At 43.6% G+C, this 22,937-nt stretch overlaps 1 protein-coding gene and 1 non-coding gene across 6 annotated transcripts in view; both read left to right on the top strand.

Annotated features, from left to right (window-relative positions):
• Nucleotides 1–22,937, top strand: part of fbxl4 (F-box and leucine-rich repeat protein 4) — a 273,096-nt gene that overhangs the window by 114,943 nt on the left and 135,216 nt on the right. The window lies entirely within an intron of this gene.
• Nucleotides 7,611–7,713, top strand: LOC140733834 (U6 spliceosomal RNA). Its single transcript, XR_012100389.1, has one exon. It is a non-coding gene; the product is annotated as a U6 spliceosomal RNA (small nuclear RNA).

The raw sequence follows: 22,937 nt of genomic DNA, 5'->3' as shown, positions 1-22,937 counted from the left end.
GATCTCAGCTGCCATGACCTACCCAATACGTTGCCTCAACTTTTGAAACTTTCTCCTTTTAAAGGAACTTACCCGGCCTTACCTCACTTGGAGTGAAGCTCGTCCTCATCCTCTGCTTGCCGAAGCCTCTCAAGACAAAGCCTTCCTAATCTGTCCCCCTCTACTCCGTCGCCTGCTACAATGTTGCCCGCTCCGTCTAACTGTTCTCTTTAAATACTCCTGCTGCCTCACGGTCCGACTTACACGTGCTTGCGCAGTCGTGCCCTCGTTAAACTGCCGAAGAAAAAAGCAATGCATGCAGAACTAGAAGCCTTTTGCAAGGTCGAATGGGCGAAAATCCCCCAAACAAGAATTGAAAGATTCTTAGCTGGCTACAGAAAGCGTTTACAAGCTGTGATACTTGTCAAAGGGGGTGTTACTAAGTACTGACCATGCAGGGTGCCCAAACTTTTGCTTCAGGCCCTTTTCCTTTTTTGTGATTTTGAAACTGTAAAAGATTGAAATAAAAAAGTAATCTTACTTAAAGTTTTCAAGTAATGTGTCATCTTTAACTTTATGTCTTTTGGAAATTAGGTAATCTTTTATTCGCTTAGCTATTCACAGTAACAGAGATTTTGACCAGGGGTGCCTAAACTTTTGCATGCCATTGTAAGTACATATTCGGCACAGCATTGTGGGCCGAAGGGCCTGTATTGTGCTGTAGCTTTTTGATGCTTCTAAGAGAACAAAAAATTAAAATCAGTGAAGTAGTTTATATAAATTCATTGTCCATTCATTAATCTAATGGTGGGGGAGGAGAAGTGGTTTCTGAATCATTGAGTGTGTGTCTTCAGGCTCCTGCACCACCTCATTGGTGGTAGCATTGAGAAGAGGGCATGTCCTGTCTGATAGGGGTCTTAATGGCGCATGCAGCCTTTTTGAGGCAACCCCTTTTAAAGATGGTCTCTTGCACTGTATTGTGTCTAAACCTAGAAACAGAATTGGAACAGCACACCCTTTCAGAGTCCATGCCAGCTCTTTGGAAAGGAGTGCAACTAATCTCACTACCCTGCGTTTTCCCTGTAGCTCTGCCATTACGATTATCTCGCTATTGATCCATTTCCTGTTGAAAGCTACAATTAAATCAGCTTCCATTGCCCTGCAACTTTTTGAAACTTCCTGTCTTCCTGTGTCTTGTAATGTGACTGAATTAACTGTACCTGGACAGCTCTAATGCCCATAAGACAAAGGAACAGAATTAAATCATTTGGTCTCCTTCAAGTCTGCTCTGCCATTCCATCATGGTTGATTTGTTATCCCTTCCAACCCTATTCTCCTGGCTTCTCCCTGTAACCTTTCACGCCCTGACTAATTAAGAACCTATCAACCGCAGCCTTAACTATATCTAATGACCTGGCCTCCACAGCCGCTTGGGGCAAAGAATCCCATAGATTCATCACACATTGGCTAAAGAAATTCTTCCTTACCTCAGGCCTAATTCTGCTCCTGTGTCTTGTGGTTTTATGGTCTCATGGTTTCTATCTTGTCCCTTATGAATTTCCCCCAGAAACTCCAGCCGTTACTGTTCTGCTGTCATCTCTGCTAGTGTCCTCTTCCAATCAACTTTGGCCAGTTCCTCTTGTCCTTTACTCCACTGTAATACTGATACATCTGACTTTATATTATCTCTCTCAAACTGCTGGGTGAATTCTATTGTATTATGATTTATATTAGTATTTTCAGAGGGCCTTTGACAAGGTGCCGCACATAAGACCATAAGATATAGGAGCAGAAATAGGCCACTCGGCCCATCGAGTTTGCTCTGCCATTCAATCATGTGTTGATCCAATTCTTCTTGTCATCCTCACTCCTCTGCCTTCTCCTCATACCCTTTGATGCCCTGACTAATCAACAACCTCTCTATCTTTGCCTTAAATGCACCCAATGACTTGGCCTCCATAGCCGCTCGTGGCAATAAATTCCACAGATTTACCACCCTCTGACTAAAGTAATTTCTCCACATCTCTGTTCTATTTGCACATCCTTCAATCCTGAAGTCGTGTCGTGAATGTGAGAGGTAGGCTTTTTTTTTACACAGAGAGGTGCCAGGGATAGTGATACAGGCAGTTGCATTAGAAGCATTCAAAATAGATGAGTGCATAGAATGGAGGGTTCTGTTCTTAAAGATCCATAACATTTCAACAAATATACCTTTCACAAAACACTTCTAAAATTCCTTAGCTATTTGTGAAGTCTGCCAACTATATTTGTATATTACTTACCACTTGGTAGGAAATAAAACCTTATAAAATATTATGCTATTTATCAATATCATAGCTTTACAGATTTGGTTTATTGTGGCTTGTGTCCTGCCTAAATAATCCTTGCCATTTTGAGCAAAATTACTATGATCAAAATACTATGAATAACTCCACCATAAACAGTCCTAAACTGGGCTGCAAAAGGAAGAAGGTTGGGCATGGGGCTAGCAGACCCCTGTATCATAAAGCCCAGAAAACCCAACCGAAGCTCCAAAGACCTCATCCCTTAGAGAGGAAGGATAAACCAGGAGGATGGGCTATACCTGGAGACAATGTGAAAGACTAGCCCAGAATGGAGGACTGGCTACATCTGTGGACAATCTGAAGGACTGGCCCAGGATGCAGGATTGGCTTACACTTAGGGACACCCTGAAGGACTGGCCCAGGATACAGGACTAGCTACACCTGGAGACAACATGAAAGACTGGCCCATGGCAGAGGGCTCTTGGTGAGCTACTGTCGGTGGCCTATGCCTCAGTAGGAGGTACTATCATATCATGGTTGAATAAATTATCAATAAAAATAGAATTGTGGATCAATTTATAAATGTTATAATTAATATTAGCATAATTTTATATATATATATATATATATATATATATATATATATATATATATATATATTATAGTGATAAAGTGCAATTCTTAGCCAGTATTGTGCTTTATTATTTCTGGTTATTCTATAGTCGCTGAGTTCTTTAGCATTGATAAAATATCTTACATATCGCCAAGGTAATGTAGCAGTTAGTGCCATGCTATTGTAGTTTAGGGCTTCAGAATTCAATTCATGCGTCCCCTGTTTGTACGTTTTTTCTGTGTGCACATAGGTTACCTCTGGGTTCTCTGATTTCCTCCCGTAGTCCAAAGATGTACTGGTTGGTAGGTTAATTGGTCATTATAAATTGTCCTGTGATTCGGAAAAGGTTAAATCAGTGGGTTGTTGGGCAACACAGCTTGGTGGGCCAGGAGGACCTGTTCCACACTGTATCTCTAAATTATAAATAAGCATGTCACACTAGGAGGGAGTTTGGAAGTCAAATTAATCTGTTCCTTCAATACAAATTTTGGTAGTTTAATTTAATATAATTCACTATATATATCACTAACCAGGTTATAAAACATCTGAAGCAAATGCATAGCCAATGACCCAGGTGGAAGTGCTTGGAGCACACAGGATTGCACAACTATAAATATATGTCACAGGCCGGCAGTGAAAGCTGATAAATATCTTCACAGATGAAGCTGACCAGATAACTCATCAGCGACAAAGTTGCAAGTGAATTATGATTATTCTCCTGAGTGGAATTATTTATCAGATTGTGCTGCTAATTGCAGCTGTAGTCTATCAATACTGAATACTTTAAAGTACAGTATAATTTTTAAAACCTATTTTATGGCAAGTCTGATGATGTGAAAAATGCTTCCATCTCTCTTTGCATGTGTGGTATAGATGCTTAATCTACATTTTCACCTGCTTAAACTGTAGTGAGAATTAATCAGGAAAAATTATAAAATTCAAGAAACTATTTGCATTTCAACATGTGAATCAGTAAATTCACATTTCTAAAATTTGGACAAAGTCCACTGGTTTCTATGGTGAGATGGGAACAGAGGAATATCAACCATCAGCACTAGCCTCCCCAGCATCAATGACACCTTCAAAAGACAATGCCTCAAAAAAGTGGCATCCATCATTAAGGACACCCATCACCCAGGCTATGCCCTCTTCTCATTGCTACCATCAGGGAGATGCAACAGGAACCTGAAGACACATACTCATGTTTCAGGAACTTGGTATATTTTTGCTCTACTTTTGCACTAATTTATATAAGTAATAGTTTTTTTATTATTAGGTATTACGATGTACTACTGCGACAAAAGAACAAATTTCACATGTGCCAGTGATATTAAACCTAATTCTGTTTGAATTATGTGAAATGTGGTTGACTGTGTTATGAACAACTGCATATTGTAGCTAGTTTCAAAGACTAAGAAACTGTAATTGAGGATAGGGTTTTAAAATCCATCATACAATCTGCTATATTGCATGTAATAGTATCTAGTTGCAGAGTACAAATCTCACAATGTAATCTGATGGATGTTCAGGCCCATCTTGCATTTGTTGCTGTTATCTACAATTTCTTCATGTGCTGTGACTTCTCTAAACTGAAACAAAACAAAACAAAATTTATTGTCTGTGAGCCTGCTTCACATTCTTAATGTACACTCTGTGACCACTTTATTATGTACATCTGCTCATTAATGCAAATATCTAATCAGTTATTCATGGCACAGCAACTCAATGCCTAAAAGCGTGGAGACGTGTCAAGAGGTTCAGTTGTTCAAACCAAACAACAGAATGGGAAAGAAATGTGATTTAAGTGACCTTGACCATGGAATGAATGTTGGTGTCAGACAGGGTGGTTTGAGTATCTTAGACACTGCTCATTTCCTGGGATTTTCATGTCTCTAGAGTTATAGAAAGTGCCACAAAAAGCAAAAAAAATAGTGACTGGCAGCTCTATGGGTGAAAATGTCTTGTTGATGAGAAAGGTTACAGGAGAATAGCCAGACTCTGTCAAGCTGACGGGAAGGTGACCATAACTCAAACAACCATGCATTACAACAGTGGTGTGCAGAAGAGCATCTCTGAACACACAACACTGTCTATCTGTAAGTGGATGGGCTGCAGCAGTAAAAGACCACACCGGTTAGACAGACAGACAGACAGACATACTTTATTGATCCCGAGGGAAATTGAGTTTTGTTACAGCTGCACCAACCAAGAATAGTGAAGAAATATAGCAATATAAAACCATAAATAATTAAATAATAATAAGTTAATCATGCCAAGTGGAAATTAGTCCAGGACCAGCATATTGGCTCAGGGTGTCTGACACTCCGAGGGAGGATTTGTAAAGTTTGATGGCCACAGGTAGGAATGACTTCCTATGACGCTCAGTGTTACATCTCGGTGGAATGAGTCTCTGGCTGAATGTACTCCTGTGCCTAACCAGTACATTATGGAGTGGATGGGAGTCATTGTCCAAGATGGCATGCAACTTGGACAGCATCCTGTTTTCAGACACCACCATCAGAGAGTCCAGTTCTACCCCCACAACATCACTGGCCTTACAAATGAGTTTGTTGATTCTGTTGGTGTCCGCTACCCTCAGCCTGCTGCCCTAGCACACAACAGCAAACATGATAGCACTGGCCACCACAGCCTGGTAGAACATCCTCAGCATCGTCCGGCAGATGTTAAAGGACCTCAGTCTCCTTAGGAAATAGAGACGGCTCTGACCCTTCTTGTAGACAGCCTCAGTGTTCTTTGACCAGTCCAGATTATTGTCAATTCGTATCCCCAGGTATTTGTAATCCTCCACTATGTCCACACTGACCCCTTGGATGGAAACAGGGGTCACCGGTGCCTTAGCCCTCCTCAGGTCCACCACTAGCTCCTTAGTCTTTTTCACATTAAGCTACAGATGATTCTGTTCACACCATGTGACAAAGTTTCCCACCGTAGCTCTGTACTCAGCCTCATCTCCCTTGCTGATGCATCCAACTATGGCAGAGTCATCAGAAAACTTCTGAAGATGGCAAGACTCTGTGTTGTAGTTGAAGTTCGAGGTGTAGCTGGTGAAGAGAAAGGGAGACAGGACAGTCCCCTGTGGAGTCCCAGTGCTGCTGACCACTCTGTCTGACACACAGTGTTGCAAGCGCACGTACTGTGGTCTGCCAGTCAGGTAATCAATAATCCATGACACCAGGGAAGCATCCACCTGCATCACTGTCAGCTTCTCACCCAGCAGAGCAGGGTGGATGGTGTTGAACGCACTGGAGAAGTCAAAAAACATGATCCTCACAGTGCTCGCCTGCTTGTCCAGGTGGACGTAGACACGGATCAGCAGGTAGACTCAACTCATATTCGGGGCTGATAGGCGAACTGGAGGGGTCTAAGTGTGGCCTAACCATAGGCTGGAGCTGCTCTAGAACAAGTCTCTCCAGGGTCTTCATCTTGTGGGAGGTCAATGCCACCGGTCTGTAGTCATTGGAGCCACTGGGGCGCGGCGTCTTCGGTACAGGGACGAGGCAGGACGTCTTCCACAGCACAGGAACCCTCTGGAGACTCAGGTTCAGGTTGAAGACATGGTGAAGTACTGGGGGGCACAGGCTTTGAGCACCCTGGGGCTGACACCATTCGGGCCTGCAGCCTTGCTTGGATGGAGATGTTTCAGCTGTCTTCTCACCTGTTCAGCTGTGAAGCCCACCGTGGTGGTTTCAGGTGAGGGAGGGGTGTAGTCACGAGAGCATGGTGGGGGGCTGTGAGGAGGGGTAGGAGGGGAGAGTGGAGTATGTGTTGGTTGGGGGCTGACAACAGATGAATTGTGGGGGATGGGCAGGGGCCACAGTGTCAAATCTATTGAAGAACAGGTTAAGTTCGTTGGCCCTGTCCACACTGCCTTCAGCTCCTCTGTTGCTAGTTTGCTGGAACCCAGTGATGGTCCTCATCCCACTCCAGACCTCTCTAATGTTGTTCTGCTGGAGTTTCCACTCAAGCTTCCTCCTATACCTGTCTTTAGCCTCCCTGATCTTGGCTTTCAGGTCCCTCTGTATTGTCCTCAGCTCCTTCCTATTTCTATCTCTAAACGCCCTCTTTTTAGCGTTCAGGATGTCCTTAATGTCCTTTGTTACCCATGGCTTGTTATTTGAATAACAAAGGACAGTTCTTGCCGGAACATTGCAGTCCACACAGAAGTTGATGTAACCAGTGATGCACTCTGTGAGCCCATCAATGTCCTCTCCATGTGGCTCACAGAGGGCCTGCCAGTCTGTTGCCTCAAAACAATCCTGGAGTGCCTCATAAGCCTATATTCCTGCACTTAATAAAGTGGTCACTGAGTTTATGTTAAAGTACAGAATCATCTTATTTTCATTGCAGAACTAAATATTGTGTGACATTCAGTGTCAGCACAGCAGTTACTTAGGTGTGTGCGCTAAGAGTCTGATTTGGATTTGAATTTCCACAAGTAAAGGCTGTACTTTTTTAGCTTAGTGATCATACCTACTCGATTCAACAGCACACATACTAAAGGCAAACACAAGGAAATCTGTAGATGCTGGAAATTCAAGCAACTCACACAAAATGCTAGTGGAACACAGCAGGTCAGGCAGCATCTATAGAGAGAAGCGCTGTCGACGTTTCAGGCCGACACCCTTTGTCAGGACTCACAAGGTCTCGGCCCGAAACATTGACAGCGCTTCTCTCTATAGATGCTGCCTGGCCTGCTGTGTTCCACCAGCATTTTGTGTATGTTGCATCAATACTAAAGTTGGAGCGATAAAGAGAAGATTACTATACCACCTGTGCAAGGATGACATGCAAATTCATGAAGTGTTTCATATTCTAACGTGGTCGGGGTATTTTAATGTAGTTAGAAAATTAGAAAACCTACAGCGCAATTCAAGCCCTTTGGCCCACAAAGCTGTGTTGAGCATGTCCATACCTTAGAAATTACCTAGGGTTACCTATAGCCCTCTATTTTTCTAAGCTCCATGTACCTATCCAGGAGTCTTTTAAAGGACCCTATTGTAACTGCCTGCACCACCGTTGCCAGCAGCCCATTCCACGCACTGACCACTCTCTGCATAAAAAAACTTACCCCTGATATCTCCTCTGTACCTACTTCCAAGCACCTTAAAACTGTGCCCTCTTGTGATAGCCATTTCAGCCCTGGGGGAAAAAGCTTCTGACTATCCACACAACCAATGCCTCTGATCATCTTGTACACTTCGGTCAGGTCACCTCTCATCCTCCGTCACTCCAAGGAGAAAAGACCGGGTTCACTCAACCTGTTCTCATAAAACACGCTCCCCAATCCAGGAAACATCCTTGTAAATCTCCTCTGCACCCTTTCTATAGCTTCAATATCCGTCCTGTAGTGTGGTGACCAGAACTGAGCACAGTACTGCGTGTGGTCTGACCAGGGTCCTATATAGCTGCAACATTACCTCTCGGTTCTTAAGCTCAATCCCATGATTGATAAAGGCCAATGCACCGTATGCCTTCTTAACCACAGTCAACCTGCATAGCAGATTTGAGTGCCCTATGGACTCGGACCCCAAGATCCCTCTGATGGTCCACGCTGCCAAGAGTCGTACCATTAAAACTATATTCTGCCATCATATTTGACCTAACAAAATGAACTACCTCACATTTATCTGGGTTGAATTCCATCTGCCATTTCTCAGCCCAATTTTGCATCTTATCTTGCATAAGATTTGCATTTTGCATTTTGCATTTTGTAAACTTTAACAGCCCTCACACTATCCATAACACCCCCAACCTTTGGATCATCAGCAAATCTACTAACCTATCCTTCCACTTCCTCATCCAGGTCATTTATAAAATTCACGAAGCGTAGGGGTCTGAGGCACACCACTGGTCACTGACCTCCATGCAGAATATGACCCAATATCTGACAGAATATGACCCAGAATAGGCACAGTTGGAGAGGGTGAAGACATGACAGCTAAGCAGATTCAGTGTGCTACGTGCATGATGTGGGAGGTCAGGGACACTGATGGTGCCCCCGGCTGCTACAGCTGTGGAAAGTGTGTCCAGATTCAGCTTCTGAAGGAGCATGTTGCAGCACTGAAGAAACAACTGGATGACCTCAGGTTTATCCGCGAAAACTAGAGTTTTCTGGACAGGACCTACAGTGATGTCGTTACACCGAGGATACCGGAAGAGAGAAAGGGGGCAACGATGAGGAAGGAAAGGATGCTGAAGTACAGGAGACCCTAGGGGATGTACCTCTCGTAAACAGGTTCACCCTCTTGGAAGCTGTCAGGACAGAAGATACTGCCAGTCTGAGAGGTGGACAGGTCTGCGAGCTGAAAATTGGTGCAGAAGCAGAGCCAAGGAGTCAGACATCAGGAAGAGCTGTGGTAGCAGGGGACTCCATAGTAAGAGGTACGGAAAGGGGTTTCTGCGGCAACAGGCGAGATTTAAGGATGGTGTGTTGCCTCCCTGGTGCTAGGATCCAGGACATCACGGACCGATTGCAGGGAATTCTCAAAGGTGAAGGTGAACAGCCGGAAGTGGTAGTGCATGTCGGCACAAATGACATCGGGAAGAAGAGGAAGGACATTCTGCAGCGGGACTTCAGAGAACTCGGAAGAAGGCTGAAAAGCAGGACTTCCAGGGTGATTATCTCTGGTTTGCTTCCAGTTCCTTGTGCTGGAGAGGGCAGGAACAGGGAGATAATGGATCTGAATGTGTGGCTGAGGAACTGATGCAGGAAGCAAGGATTCACATTCTTGGACCACTGGGATCTGTTTTGGGGTAGGGATGAATTGTAGAAAAGGGACGGGTTGCACCTTAATAGGCGGGGGACCAGCATTCTGGCAGACAGGTTTGCCGCTGCAACACGGATGTGTTTAAATTAAGTAGTGGGAGGGAGGGGATGAATTGGAAATATAAGGATGGAGTTAAAGGGAAAGTGAAAATAAGAAAAGTTAAAAAGGACAACAGAATCAATGGAGTAGAAAGCTCAAGAAGAGATCATACAGTATGGCCAAGTGAAATAGGAATTGATATGAAAGGAGAGGGGAGTAACAAATTAAAAGTATTATATATGAATGCACGAAGTATAAGGAATAAAGTAGATGAGCTTGAGGCTCAGTTGGAAATTGGCAAGTATGATGTTGTGGGAATAACAGAGACATGGCTTCAAGTTTACAGGACCTGGGACATGAATATTCAAGGTATACATCTTATTGAAAGGACAGACTGACTGGCAGAGGGGGTGGGGTGGAATGATATTTAGTCCCTTGCGAGGGGGGACATAGAAACGGGATGTAGAGTCAGTATGGATAGAACTGAGAAATTCTAAGGGTAGAAAGACCCTAACGGGAGTTATCTACAGGCCCCCAAACAGCAGTCTGGATGTAGGGTGTAAGTTGAATGAAGAGCTAAAATTGGCATGTCGCAAAGGTAATGATACAGTTGTCATGGGGGATTTCAACATGCAGGTAGACTGGGAGAATCAGGATGGTACTGGACCCCAAGAAAGGGAGTTTGTGGAGTGCCTCCGAGATGGATTCTTAGAACAGCTTGTACTGGAGCCTACCAGGGAGAAGGCAATTCTAGATTTAGTGTTGTGCAATGAACCGGATTTGATCAGGGACCTCGAGGTAAAGGAACCATTAGGAGGTAGTGACCATAATATGATATGTTTTAACCTACAGTTTGAGGAGAAGGGAAAATCAGATGTGTCAGTATTACAGTTGAACAAAGGGAACTATGGAGCTATGAGGGAGGAGCTGGCCAAAGTTCAATGGAACAATACCCTAGCAGGGAAGACATTGGAACAACAGTGGCAGGTATTTCTGGGAATAATGCAGACGGTGCAGGATTGGTTCATTCCAAAGAGGAAGAAAGATCCTAAGGGGAGTAAGGGGTGGCCGTGGCTGACGAGGGAAGTAAAGGGCAGTATACAAATAAAATAGAAGTATAACATAGCAAAGATGAGCGGGAAACTGGAGGACTGGGAAGCTTTTAAAGAGCAACAGAAGATAACAAAAAAGGCAATACGCCAAGAAAAAATGAGGTACGAAGGTAAACTAGCCAAGAATATAAAGGAGGATAGTAAAAGCTTCTTTAGGTATGTGAATAGAAAAAAAATAGTTAAGACCAAAATTGGGCCATTGAAGACAGAAACAGGTGAATTTATTGTGGGGAACAAGGAAATGGCAGACGAGTTGAACAGGTACTTTGGATCTGTCTTCACTAGGGAAGACACAAACAATCTCCCAGATGTAATAGTGGCCAAAGGAACTAGGGTAAAGGATGAACTGAAGGAAATTAATATTAGGCAAGAAACGGTGTTGGATAGACTGTTGAGTCTGAAGGCTGATAAGTCCCCAGGACCTGATGGTCTGCATCCCAGGGTACTTAAAGAGGTGGCTCTAGAAATCGTGGACGCATTGGTAATCATTTTCCAATGTTCTATAGATTCAGGAACAGTTCCTGCTGATTGGAGGGTGGCTAATGTTGTCCCACTTTTCAAGAAAGGAGGGAGAGAGAAAACAGGGAATTAAAGACCGGTTAGCCTGACGTCAGTGGTGGGAAAGATGCTGGAGTCAATTATAAAAGAGGAAATTACGACACATTTGGATAGCAGTAGAAGGATCAGTCCAAGTCAGCATGGATTTATGAAGGGAAAATCATGCTTGACTAATCTTCTGGAGTCTTTTGAGGATGTAACTATGAAAATGGACAAGGGAGAGCCAGTGGATGTAGTGTACCTGGACTTCCAGAAAGCTTTTGATAAAGTCCCACATAGGAGATTAGTGGGCAAAATTAGGGCACATGGTATTGGGGGCAGAGTACTGACATGGATTGAAAATTGGCTGGCTGACAGGAAACAAAGAGTAGCGATTAACGGGTCCCTTTCGGAATGGCAGGCTGTGACCAATGGGGTACTGCAAGGTGCGGTGCTGGGACCGCAGCTGTTTACAATATACATTAATGATTTAGATGAAGGGATTAAAAGTAACATTAGCAAATTTGCTGATGACACAAAGCTGGGTGGCAGTGTGAAATGTCAGGAGGATGTTATGAGGATGCAGGGTGACTTGGACCAGTTGGGTGAGTGGGCAAATGTATGGCAGATGCAGTTTAATGTGGATAAATGTGAGGTTATCCACTTTGGTGGCAAGAACAGGAAGGCAGATTACCATCGAAATGGAGTCAAGTTAGGAAAAGGGGAAGTACAACGAGATCTAGGTGTTCTTGTACATCAGTCAATGAAAGCAAGCATGCAGGTACAGCAGGCAGTGAAGAAAGCTAATGGCATGCTGGCCTTTATAACAAGAGGAATTGAGTATAGGAGTAAAGAGGTCCTTCTGCAGCTGTACAGGGTCCTGGTGAGACCCCACCTGGAGTATTGTGTGCAGTTTTGGTCTCCAAATTTGAGGAAGGACATTCTTGCTATTGAGGGAGTGCAGCGTAGGTTCACAAGGTTAATTCCCGGAATGGCGGAAATGTCATACGTTGAAAGATTGGAGCGACTGGGCTTGTATACACTGGAATTTAGAAGGATGAGAGGGGATCTGATTGAATCATATAAGATTATTAAGGGATTGGACACACTGGAGGCAGGAAGCATGTTCTCACTGATGGTTGAGTCCAGAACTAGAGGCCACAGTTTAAGAATAAGGGTTAGGCCATTTAGAACAGAGATGCGGAAAAACCTTTTCACCCGGAGAGTGGTGGATATGTGGAATGCTCTGCCCCAGAAGTCAGTGGAGGCCAAGTCTCTGGATGCATTCAAGAGAGAGTTAGATAGAGCTCTTATAGATAGCAGTGTCCAGGGATATGGGGAGAGGGCAGGAACGGGGTACTGATTGTGTATGAGCAGCCATGATCACAGTGAATGGCGGTGCTGGCTAGAAGGGCCAAATGGCCTACTCCTGCACCTGCTGTCTATTGTCTATTGACCTGTCTTCAACCATACTTTGCCTTCTGTGGGCAAACCAGTTCTGGATCCACAAAGCAAGGACTCCTCGGATCCCATGTCTCCTTACTTTCTTAATAGGCCTTGCAGGGGGTACTTTATAAAATGCCTTGCTGAAATCCATATACACTACATCTACTGCTCTACCTTCATCAGTGTGTTTAGTCACATCCTCAAAAAACTCAATCAGGGTCGTAAGGCACAACCTGCCTTTGACAAACCCATGCTGTCTATTCCTAAACATATTATGCCTCTCCAAATGTTCATAAATCCTGTCTCTCGGTATCTTCTTTATCAACTTAACAATCACCGAAGTAAGACTCTTTAGTCTACAATTTCCTGGGCTATCTCTACTCCCTTTCTTGAATAAGGGAACAACATCCACAACCCTCGAATCCTCCGGAACCTCCCCTGTCCCGAATGATGATCATCACCAAAGGCTCAGCTATCTCCTCCTTCGCCTCTTACAGTAGCCTGGGGTATGTCTCGTCTGGTCCCTGTGACTTATCCAACTTGATATTTTCCAAAATCTGCAGCACATCCTCTTCCTTAATATCTGCATGCTCAAGCTTTTTGGTCAACTGTAAGTCATCTCTACAATCAGCAAGATCCTTTTCCGTAGTGAATACTGAAGGTAAGTGTTCTTTAAACACCTCTGTCCGTTCCATACACACTTTTCCACTTTCACACTTGATTGGTTCTATTCTCTCATGTCTTATGCTCTTGCTCTTCACATACTTGTAGAATGGCTTGGGGTTTTTCTTAATCCTGCTTGCCAAGGCCTTCTTATGACCCCTTCTGGCTCTCCAAATTTCAATCTTAAGCTCCTTCCTGCTAGCCTTATAATCTTCTAGATCTTTAACATTGCCTAGTTTTTTGACCCTTTCGTAAGCTCTTCTTCTCGAGTAGATTTACAACAGCCTTTGTACACCATGGTTTCCGTACCTTATCATCCTTTCCTTGTCTTATTGGAACGTACCTACAAATATCCCCTGAACATTTGCCATATTTCTTCCATATGTTTCCCCGAGAACAACTGTTTCCAATTTATGTTTCCAAGTTCTTGCCTGATAGCCTCATATTTCCTCTTACTCCAATTAAATGCTTTCTGAACTTGTCTGTTCCTATTTCTCTCCAATGCTATGGTAAAGGGGATAGATTTGTGATCACTATCTCCAAAATGCTCTCCCACTGAGAGATGCGACACCTGACCAGATTCATTTCCCAATACCAGATCAAGTACAGCCCCTCCTCTTGTAGGCTTTTTTTCATATTGTGTCAAGAAACCTTCCTGAACACACCTAACCAACTCCACCCCATCTAAACACCTCGCTCTAGGAAGATGCCAATCAATATTTGGGAAATTAAAATCTCCCACCACGACAACCCTGTTATTATTACACCTTTCCTGAATCTGTCTCCCTATTACTGTTGGGTGGTCTATAAAAAATAAACACCTGGTAGAGTTATTGACCCCTTCCCGTTCCCATCTTCCACCCATAGAGATTCTCTGGACAATCCCTCCATGACTTCCTCCTTTTCTGCAGCCGTGATACTATCTCTGATAAACAGTGCCATGCCCCTACCTCTTTTGCTTCCTTCCCTGTCCTTTCTGAAACATCTAAAGCCTGGTACTTGAAGTAACCATTCCTGTCCCTGAGCCATCCAAGTCTCTGTAATGGCCACAGCATCATAGCTCCTTAGTTCAGTATCTTTACAGCAGCAACAATCACCCATCAGTACTCGATTCCCACCATTGTCTATAGGAGTTTTTTATGGTCTCCCCTTGACTGTGCGGATTTCCTCCATGTGCTCTGGATTTTTCCCACATTTCAAAGATATACGGGTTGGGGTTAGTGAGTTGCGTTGACACCAGAAGTGTGGTGACACTTGTAGACTGCCCAGCACCATCCTCACTGATTTGATTTGATGCAGATGCTTGAAAACTAAAGCAAGGCACACAAAATGCAGGAGGAACTCAACAGGTCTGGCAACATGTATGGAAAAGAGTAAACTCAATGTTTTGGGCTGAGATCCTTCCTCAGGACAGGATCATATTTCACTCTATGTTTCAATGTACGTTAGACAGATAAAGCTGATCTCCACTAATAAAATATTTCCTAATTAGTGTTCATGAAGATTGAAAAAGTTATTATTTCATGTGCATTCAGGGGAACTTTAGCATCCGAAGTAATATTGGTGAAAATATATATGTGAGTTGGGGTAAAGAGCTGGACAAGCCCAAATGTCAGGTTATGTTATAGGCTTCTACATAAGTTTACTAACTCCTTGAGGTTTGACTGGGTATAATACAAGCTGTTAGTGTTAACAAATCATCCCAGTGTGAAAAGCGTTATCCTCTGGGAGCTCTGATACTTTGGCAACTTGCAAAACATCACTTCTTGGTCTCACTGATGTGTGAAACTGCATCATTGTTAAAGTGATGAAAAGTAGCATTATTCAGAATGCATTACAGCAAAGGGAGTTACTGATATGGAAAGAGAAACACCAGAGTAGTTTTATCTTTATGAAAGTGAACGTCATGCTCAAGTAATGGGGTTTAGTCTATTGTTTTGAATGAACAGAGTTATCATTTATGGTGTCTTCATATCTTAAGAACAAACATAGAAATAGCAAGAAAAGCAAGAGGTTCTGCAGATGCTAGAAGTCCAGAGTAACTACCCAGAGATTAATTTTCTTTGTAAATGTAGCACCCTGGGAGAGGGTTCACTGCTAATGTAATGGTTTCTCTGTAGCTGCAGTGTTTGGGTTATGACTAGAGATAACAGAGGCATTGGAATGTGCTCTGGCTAATGAGGGGAGGTGTTTTTCTTTATGTGCCTGAGAGAAGGGATTTTTCATGCTTTTGGGTCGGGAGAAGATGGAGAGCGAAGATACTAGAATGGGGAGGTCGTAGACTGCAGGACTGAGCAGACTTGGAATGGGGTTGGGAGTCAACAACGGCTGGTGGGGGGGGGAGTTGGTGGAGAATGAACAGAAGTGTAAACAGTAAGCTCCAATATGTGCATTAGACTGTTTCATTAAAATGGGCCCTTTTTCTTTTTGTTTTCTTTACTAACCCTATAGTCAAATTAAGAATTATAAAGCTCAATCATTTAATTGCATATTGTGCACTGTTTGTTATTTCGTGGTTCTGATTTGTAACAGAGGAATACATCACGCAGCATCCACCCAAGCAAGATTTCTCAAGTTTGTACAGGCCGGAAGCTGTCTTCTCCTAGATTAACGAAGCTGGCCGAACCTGAGGGTTACATAAATAGAAAGAAACATAATAGAATCAATGAAAAACTGCTCACCAGACAGATAAGCAACCAATGTGCAAATACAAAAAGAAAAAAAACAAATTAATTATAATGCATAAATAAGAAATAAATGTTGAGAACATAAGACAAAGGAGCAGAAGTCGGCCATTCAGTCCATCGAGTCTGTTCCGCCATTTTATCATCTGGTCCATTCTCCCATTTAGTCCCACTCCCCCACCATCTCACCATAACCTTTTATGTCCTGGCTACTCAGATACCTGTCAATCTCTGTCTTAAATACACCCAATGACTTGACCTCCACTGCCGCCCGTGGCAACAAATTCCACAGATTCACCACCCTCTGGCTAAAAAAATTTCTTTGCATCTCTGTTCTGAATGGGCGCCCTTCAGTTCTTAAGTCATTCCCTCACGTACTAAACTCCCCCACCATGGGAAACAACTTCGTCACATCCATTCTGTCCATGCCTTTCAGCATTAGAAATTTTTCTATGAGGTCCCCCCTCATTCTTCTAAACTCCAAGGAGTACAGTCCAAGTGGTCAAACGTCCTCATATGTTAACCCTCTCATTCCCGGAATCATTCTAGTGAATCTTCTCTGAACCCTCTTGTTTGAATCTCCCCTACTCTCAATGGAAAAAGCCTATCCACGTCAACTCTGTCTATCCCCCTCATAATTTTAAATACCTCTATCAAGTCCCCCCTCAACCTTCTATGCTCCAAAGAATAAATACTTAACTTGTTCAACCTTTCCCTGTAACTTAGGTGCTGAAACCCAGATAACATTCTAGTAAATCTTCTCTGTACTCTCTCTATTTTGTTGTCATCTTTCCTGTAATTCAGTGACCAGAACTACACAATACTCCAAATTTGGCCTTACCAATGCCTTGTACAATTTTAACATTACATCCCACCTTCTATAATTGCTAGGTTTACTTTTAGAACCCTTTTTAAACAATGGAACCACATGAGCAATACGCCAATCCTCCGGCACCATCCCCGTTTCTAATGACATTTGAAATATTTCTGTCAGAGCCCCTGCTATTTCTACACTAACCTCCCTCAAGGTCCTAGGGAATATCCTGTCAGGACCTGGAGATTTATCCACTTTTTTATTCCTTAAAAGTGCCAATACTTCCTCCTCTTTAATTGTCATAGTTTCCATAACTTCCCTACTTGTTTCTCTTACCTTACACAATTCAATATCCTTCTCCTTAGTGAACACCAAAGAAAAGAAATTGTTCAAAATCTCCCCCATCTCTTTCGGCTCCACACATAGCTGTCCACTCTGATTCTCTAAGGGACCAATTTTATCCCTCAGTATCCTTTTGCTATTAATATAACTAGAAACCCTTCGGATCTCGTATCTTCTTATAGCTTTTCTAATTTCTTGATTCTTCTTACATTCTTTGTATTCCTTGAGCACCTCATTTACTCCATGCTGCCTGTATTTATTATAGATATACCACACACAAAATGCTGGTGGAACACAGCAGGCCAGGCAGCATCTACAGGGAGAAGCACTGACGACATTTCAGGCCGAGACCCTTCATCAGGACTAACTGAAAGGAAAGATACTAAGAGATTTGAAAGTAGGAGGGGGAGGGGGAAATGCAAAATGATAGGAGAACACCGGAGGGGGTGGGGTGAAGCTAAGAGCTGGAAACGTGATTGGCAAAAGTGATACAGAGCTGGGGAAGGGAAAGGATCATGGGACGGGAGGCCACGGGAGAAAGGAAGGGGGAGGGGGGGAGCACCAGAGGGAGATGGAGAACAGGCAGAGTGATGGACAGAGAGAGAGAAAAAAACAAACAACTAAATATGTCAGGGATGGGATAAGAAGGGGAGGAGGGGCATTAACGGAAGTTAGAGAAGTCAATGTGCATGCCATCAGGTTGGAGGCTACCCAGCCGGTATATAAGGTGTTGTTCCTCCAACCTGAGTGTGGCTTCATCTTGACAGTAGAGGAGGCCATGGATAGACGTATCAGAATGGCAAATGGGACGTGGAATTAAAATGTGTGGCCACTGGGAGATCCTGCTTTCTCTGGCGGACAGAGCGTAAGTGTTCAGCGAAATGGTCTCCCAGTCTGCGTCGGGTCTCACCAATATATAAAAGGCCACACCGGAGCACCGGACACAGTATACCACACCAGCCGACTCACAGGTGAAGTGTTGCCTCACCTGGAAGGACTGTCTGGGGCCCTGAATGGTGGTGAGGGAAGAAGTGTAAGGGCAGGTGTAGCACTTGTTCTGTTTACAAGGATAAGTGCCAGGAGGGAGATCGTTGAGAAGGGATGGGGGGGGACGAGTGGACAAGGGAGTGCGATCCCTGCGGAAAGCAGAAAGCAGAAAGAAGTGGGGAGGGTAAGATGCGCTTGGTAGTGGGATCCCATTGGAGGTGGCGGAAGTTACGGAGAATTATACGTTGGACTTGGAGGCTGGTAGGGTGGTAGGTGAGGACAAGGGGAACCCTATCCCGATTGGGGTGGTGGGCGGCTGAGGTGAGGGCAGATGTGCGGGCAATTTTACCAATCACCTTTCCAGCTCTTAGCTTCATCCCACCTCCGGTCTTCTCCTATCATTTCGCATTTCCCTCTCCCCCTCCTACTTTCAAATCTCTTAGTATCTTTACTTTCAGTTTGTCCTGACGAAGGGTCTCGGCCTGAAACGTTGACAGCGCTTCTCCCTATAGATGCTGCCTGGCCTGCTGTGTTCCACCAGCATTTTGTGTGTGTTGTTTGAATTTCCAGCATCTGCAGATTTCCTCGTGTTTGCTTTTTATTGTAGATATCTCTCTTTTTCCTAACCAAGTTTCCAATATCCCTTGAAAACCATGGCTCTCTCAAACTTTTAACCTTTCCTTTCAACCTAACAGGAACATAAAGATTCTGTACCCTCAAAATTTCACCTTTAAATGACCTCCATTTCTCTATTACATCCTTCCCATAAAACAAATTGTCCTAATCCACTCCTTCCAAATCCTTTCGCATCTCCTCAAAGTTAGCCTTTCTCCAATCAAATCAGTCAGCACATCCTTTTTTAAATAAGGAGCCCAAAACTGCACACAGTGCTCCAAGTGAGGTCTTAGCAGTGCCTTATAGAGCCTCAACATCACATCCTTGCTCCTGTACTCTGTTCCTCTAGAAATGAATGCCAACATTGCATTCGCCTTCTTCACCACCAACTCAACCTGGAGGTTAACCTTAAGGGTATCCTGCACGAGGACTCCCAAGTCCCGTTGCATCTCAGAACTTTGAATTCTCTCCCCATTTAAATAATAGTCTGCCCGTTTATTTCTTCTACCAAAGTGCATGACCATACACTTTCTAACATTGTATTTCATTTGCCACTTCTTTGCCCACTCTCCCAATCTATCCAAGTCTCTCTGCAGACTCTCTGTTTCCACAGCACTACCGGCCCCAACTATCTTTGTATCATCAGCAAACTTAGCCACAAAGCCATCTATTCCATAATCCATATCATTGATATACAACGTGAAAAGAAGCGGCCCCAACACGGACCCTTGTGGAACACCACTGGTAACCGGCAGCCAACCAGAATGGGATCCCTTTATTCCCATTCTCTGTTTCCTGCCAATCAGCCAATGCTCTATCCATGTATGTAACTTTCCCGTAATTCCATGGGCTCTTATCTTGTTTAGCAGCCTCGTGTGTCACCTGAGATGCAGAGTCCTTGAAAGTGGAAAGTAGGTGTGGGATCTGTTCAGTGTTCGGGTGAGTAGAGTGAATCAGAATCTGTTGAAGGGTCCGGCCTGAAACAGCAACTATTTACATCCCTCTGTTGATGCTGACTGACCTAGAAGCATAACCAGCTTATTTGGCCACTCAGACCTGGCATGCAGCAAATCGTGGATGATCTGTACCGTACATCAATTTCCTGACCTATTCCTACATCCCTCAATTGCTTTAATATTAGAAAATCTTGGAATGCAATCAGTGGCTAAGCCTGTGTAGGACACCTGATTGGAAAATTCAGACATTTTCATGTGTAAAAAAATCTCCATGTTCTTGTCCAAAATGGCCTACTCTTTATATTGAGAATGTGGCTCTTAGTTAATGACTATTTTCAAAGGAAATGATTTCCTTTGTATCTACTTATCATGGACTACCTTAATGGCAGCTCTCATTGAAAACAATGGAAGACAACAAATATTCTTGTTTTTGCCTGCTACATCTCAGGACCATAACTACATCTAGGATGTGTACAGTCAGTGTTGAAGTTCTAATGTGACTGAACGATCTGTTGCTGCTTAAAGCCGATAGAATTAGCCTGGATTTGGATCAGCACACTGCCCCTTTAGGTTACCAGGGAAAGTGGGGTTGAAGTGATGGTCTGATGGTGCTTTTTTAAAAAAGGTTTTTGACTCCCAATACCAACTATCTTACTGGCAAACATACAGTCTCTGGTAAATAAAACTGATGATCTCAGAGCTCGGGTGCTCTATCAGAAGAACGTTAGAAGCGCTTTTGAACTTTGTTTTATGGAATCTTGGTTAACCCCTTCCATACCGGATGCAACAATTCGAATAGACGGGTTCAAGATACACCATCAAGATAGGTCAGTCGAGTCTCTCAAAAGCAGAGGTGGAGGTATATACCTCATGATCAACTCCTCGTGGTGTACTAACGTGTCGGTGACGTCCCAATATTGCTCACCGGACCTGGAATACCTTGCAATTAAGTGCCAGTCATTTTATCTGCCATGAGAGATTTCAGCAATCTTTTTGGTAGAGGTGTACATTCTATCTCAGGCCAATGTCAATCAAGCTCTAGACAAACTGAGCAATGTAATCAACACACATGAAACAGCACATCCTGATGCCTTCCCCATCATTTTGAGGGATTTTATCCAGGCCAGCTTGATAAAGTCTCTAAATAATTATTATCAACTAATCACCTATAGTACCAGAGGAAATAACACATTGGACCACTATTACACTAAGTTCAAGAGTGCCTACCGTCCTATTCCATGCCCACTCTTTGGTAAGTCGGATCACCTGGTTGTACTTCTACTTCCTGTGTATAGGCAGAGACTGAAGACTGTAGCACCAGAAGTGAGGACCATGAAGGTATAAACCAGGGAGACACAGAAAAGCTGACTGCTTTAAATCAGTGAACTGGACTGTGTTCAGGAAGTCATCTTCGCGCCTGCATGAGTATGCCACATTTGTTACTGACTTTAAAAACTGTGTGGATGAGTGTGTACCTATGAAAACTTACTGTACATTCTCAAGCCAAAAGCTGTGGATGAGCCAGGAGGTTTGTAATCTGGTCAGAGCTAGACCTATGCCATTTAAGTCTGGCGATTCAGGTCTGCATAAGAAAACCAGTTGTGACTTTCAGATGGCTATTTCAAGAGCCAAGAAACAATTCCAGGAGAGGCTGGAGGCGATATCGGATGCAAAGCAATTTTCAACATCATGAATGGCAACAATGCCACACTACTAGATCAGTGTCTTTTATGCTCTGTTTGAAAGGGAGAATAAAACCACTGCTAGGAGGATCCCTGCAGCATCCGAAGGCCCTGTGATTTTTGTCTCGGAGGCTGACGTCAGGCTGTCTTTTAAGAGGGTGAATCCTTGCAAGGTAGCAGGGCCTGATGCAGTACCTGGTAAGGCTCTGAAAACCTGTGCTTTTCAATTAGCAGAAGTATTCAAAGACATTTTCCATCTCTTACTACTACATTCGCAAGTTCCCAACTGCTTTAAATGGCCAATGGTTTTACCAGTGCCCAATAAGAGCAGTGTGAACTGCCTCAATGACTATTGTCCAGTAGCGCTCCCATCTACGGTAATGAAATGCTTTGAGAGGTTAGTCATGGGTGGAACCAACAACTGTCTCAGGAAGGACCTGGACTCACTGCACTTTGTTTATCGCCACAACAGGTCTACAGCAGAAGTGATCTCAATGCCTCTCCACACAGTTTTGGATCACGTGGACAATGCAAATACCTATGTCAGGATGCTGCTATTGACAATAGCTCAGCATTTAACTCCATCATTCCTACAGTCCTGATTGAAAAGCTATAGAATCTAGACCTCAGTACCTCCCTCTGCAATTGGATCCTTGACTTCCTGACTGGAAACCCACCATCTGTGCAGATTGGAAATAACATCTCCACCTCGCTGACAATTACATACAGGGATGTGTGCTTAGCACTCTGCTGTACTCTCTCTACACCCATGACTGTCAAGCTAGGCATAGCTGAAACAGTACCTATAAATTTGCTGATGATACAACCATTGTTGGCAGAATTTCAGATGGTGACACAAGGGTATACAGGAGCAAAATATGCCAGTTAGTTGAGTAGTGTCACAGCACCAACTTTGCGCTCAATATATCAGTAAGACGAAAGAGCTGACTGTGGACTTCAGAAAAGGTAAGATGAAGGAACACATACCAATCCTCATAAAGGGATCAGAAATGGAGAGAATGAGCAGTTTCAAGTTCCTGGGTGTCAGGATCTCTGAAAACCTAAGCTGGTCCCAACATATCGGTGCAGCTATAAAGAAGGCAAAACAGTGACTATATTTCATTAGGAGCTTGAAGAGATTTGGTTTGTCAACTCAAGCACTTAAAAGCTTCTACAAATGTACCATTGAGAGCGTTTTGTCTGGTATGGTGGGGCAGGGCTACTGCACAAAATAGAAATAAGTTCCAGAAATTTGTAAAATTATTCAGCTTTATCATCGGTACCAAATTCCATAGTATCCAAGACTGGTGCCTTAGGAAGGTGGCATCCATCATTAAGGATCCCCACTGCTTAGGACCTGCCCTCTTCACACTGCTACTGGTAGGAAATACAGAA

Source organism: Hemitrygon akajei, chromosome 9, assembly GCF_048418815.1.
Source record: "Hemitrygon akajei chromosome 9, sHemAka1.3, whole genome shotgun sequence".
In the NCBI taxonomy this organism is placed as follows: domain Eukaryota; kingdom Metazoa; phylum Chordata; class Chondrichthyes; order Myliobatiformes; family Dasyatidae; genus Hemitrygon; species Hemitrygon akajei.
This window is presented reverse-complemented; position numbering and strand designations above follow the sequence as displayed.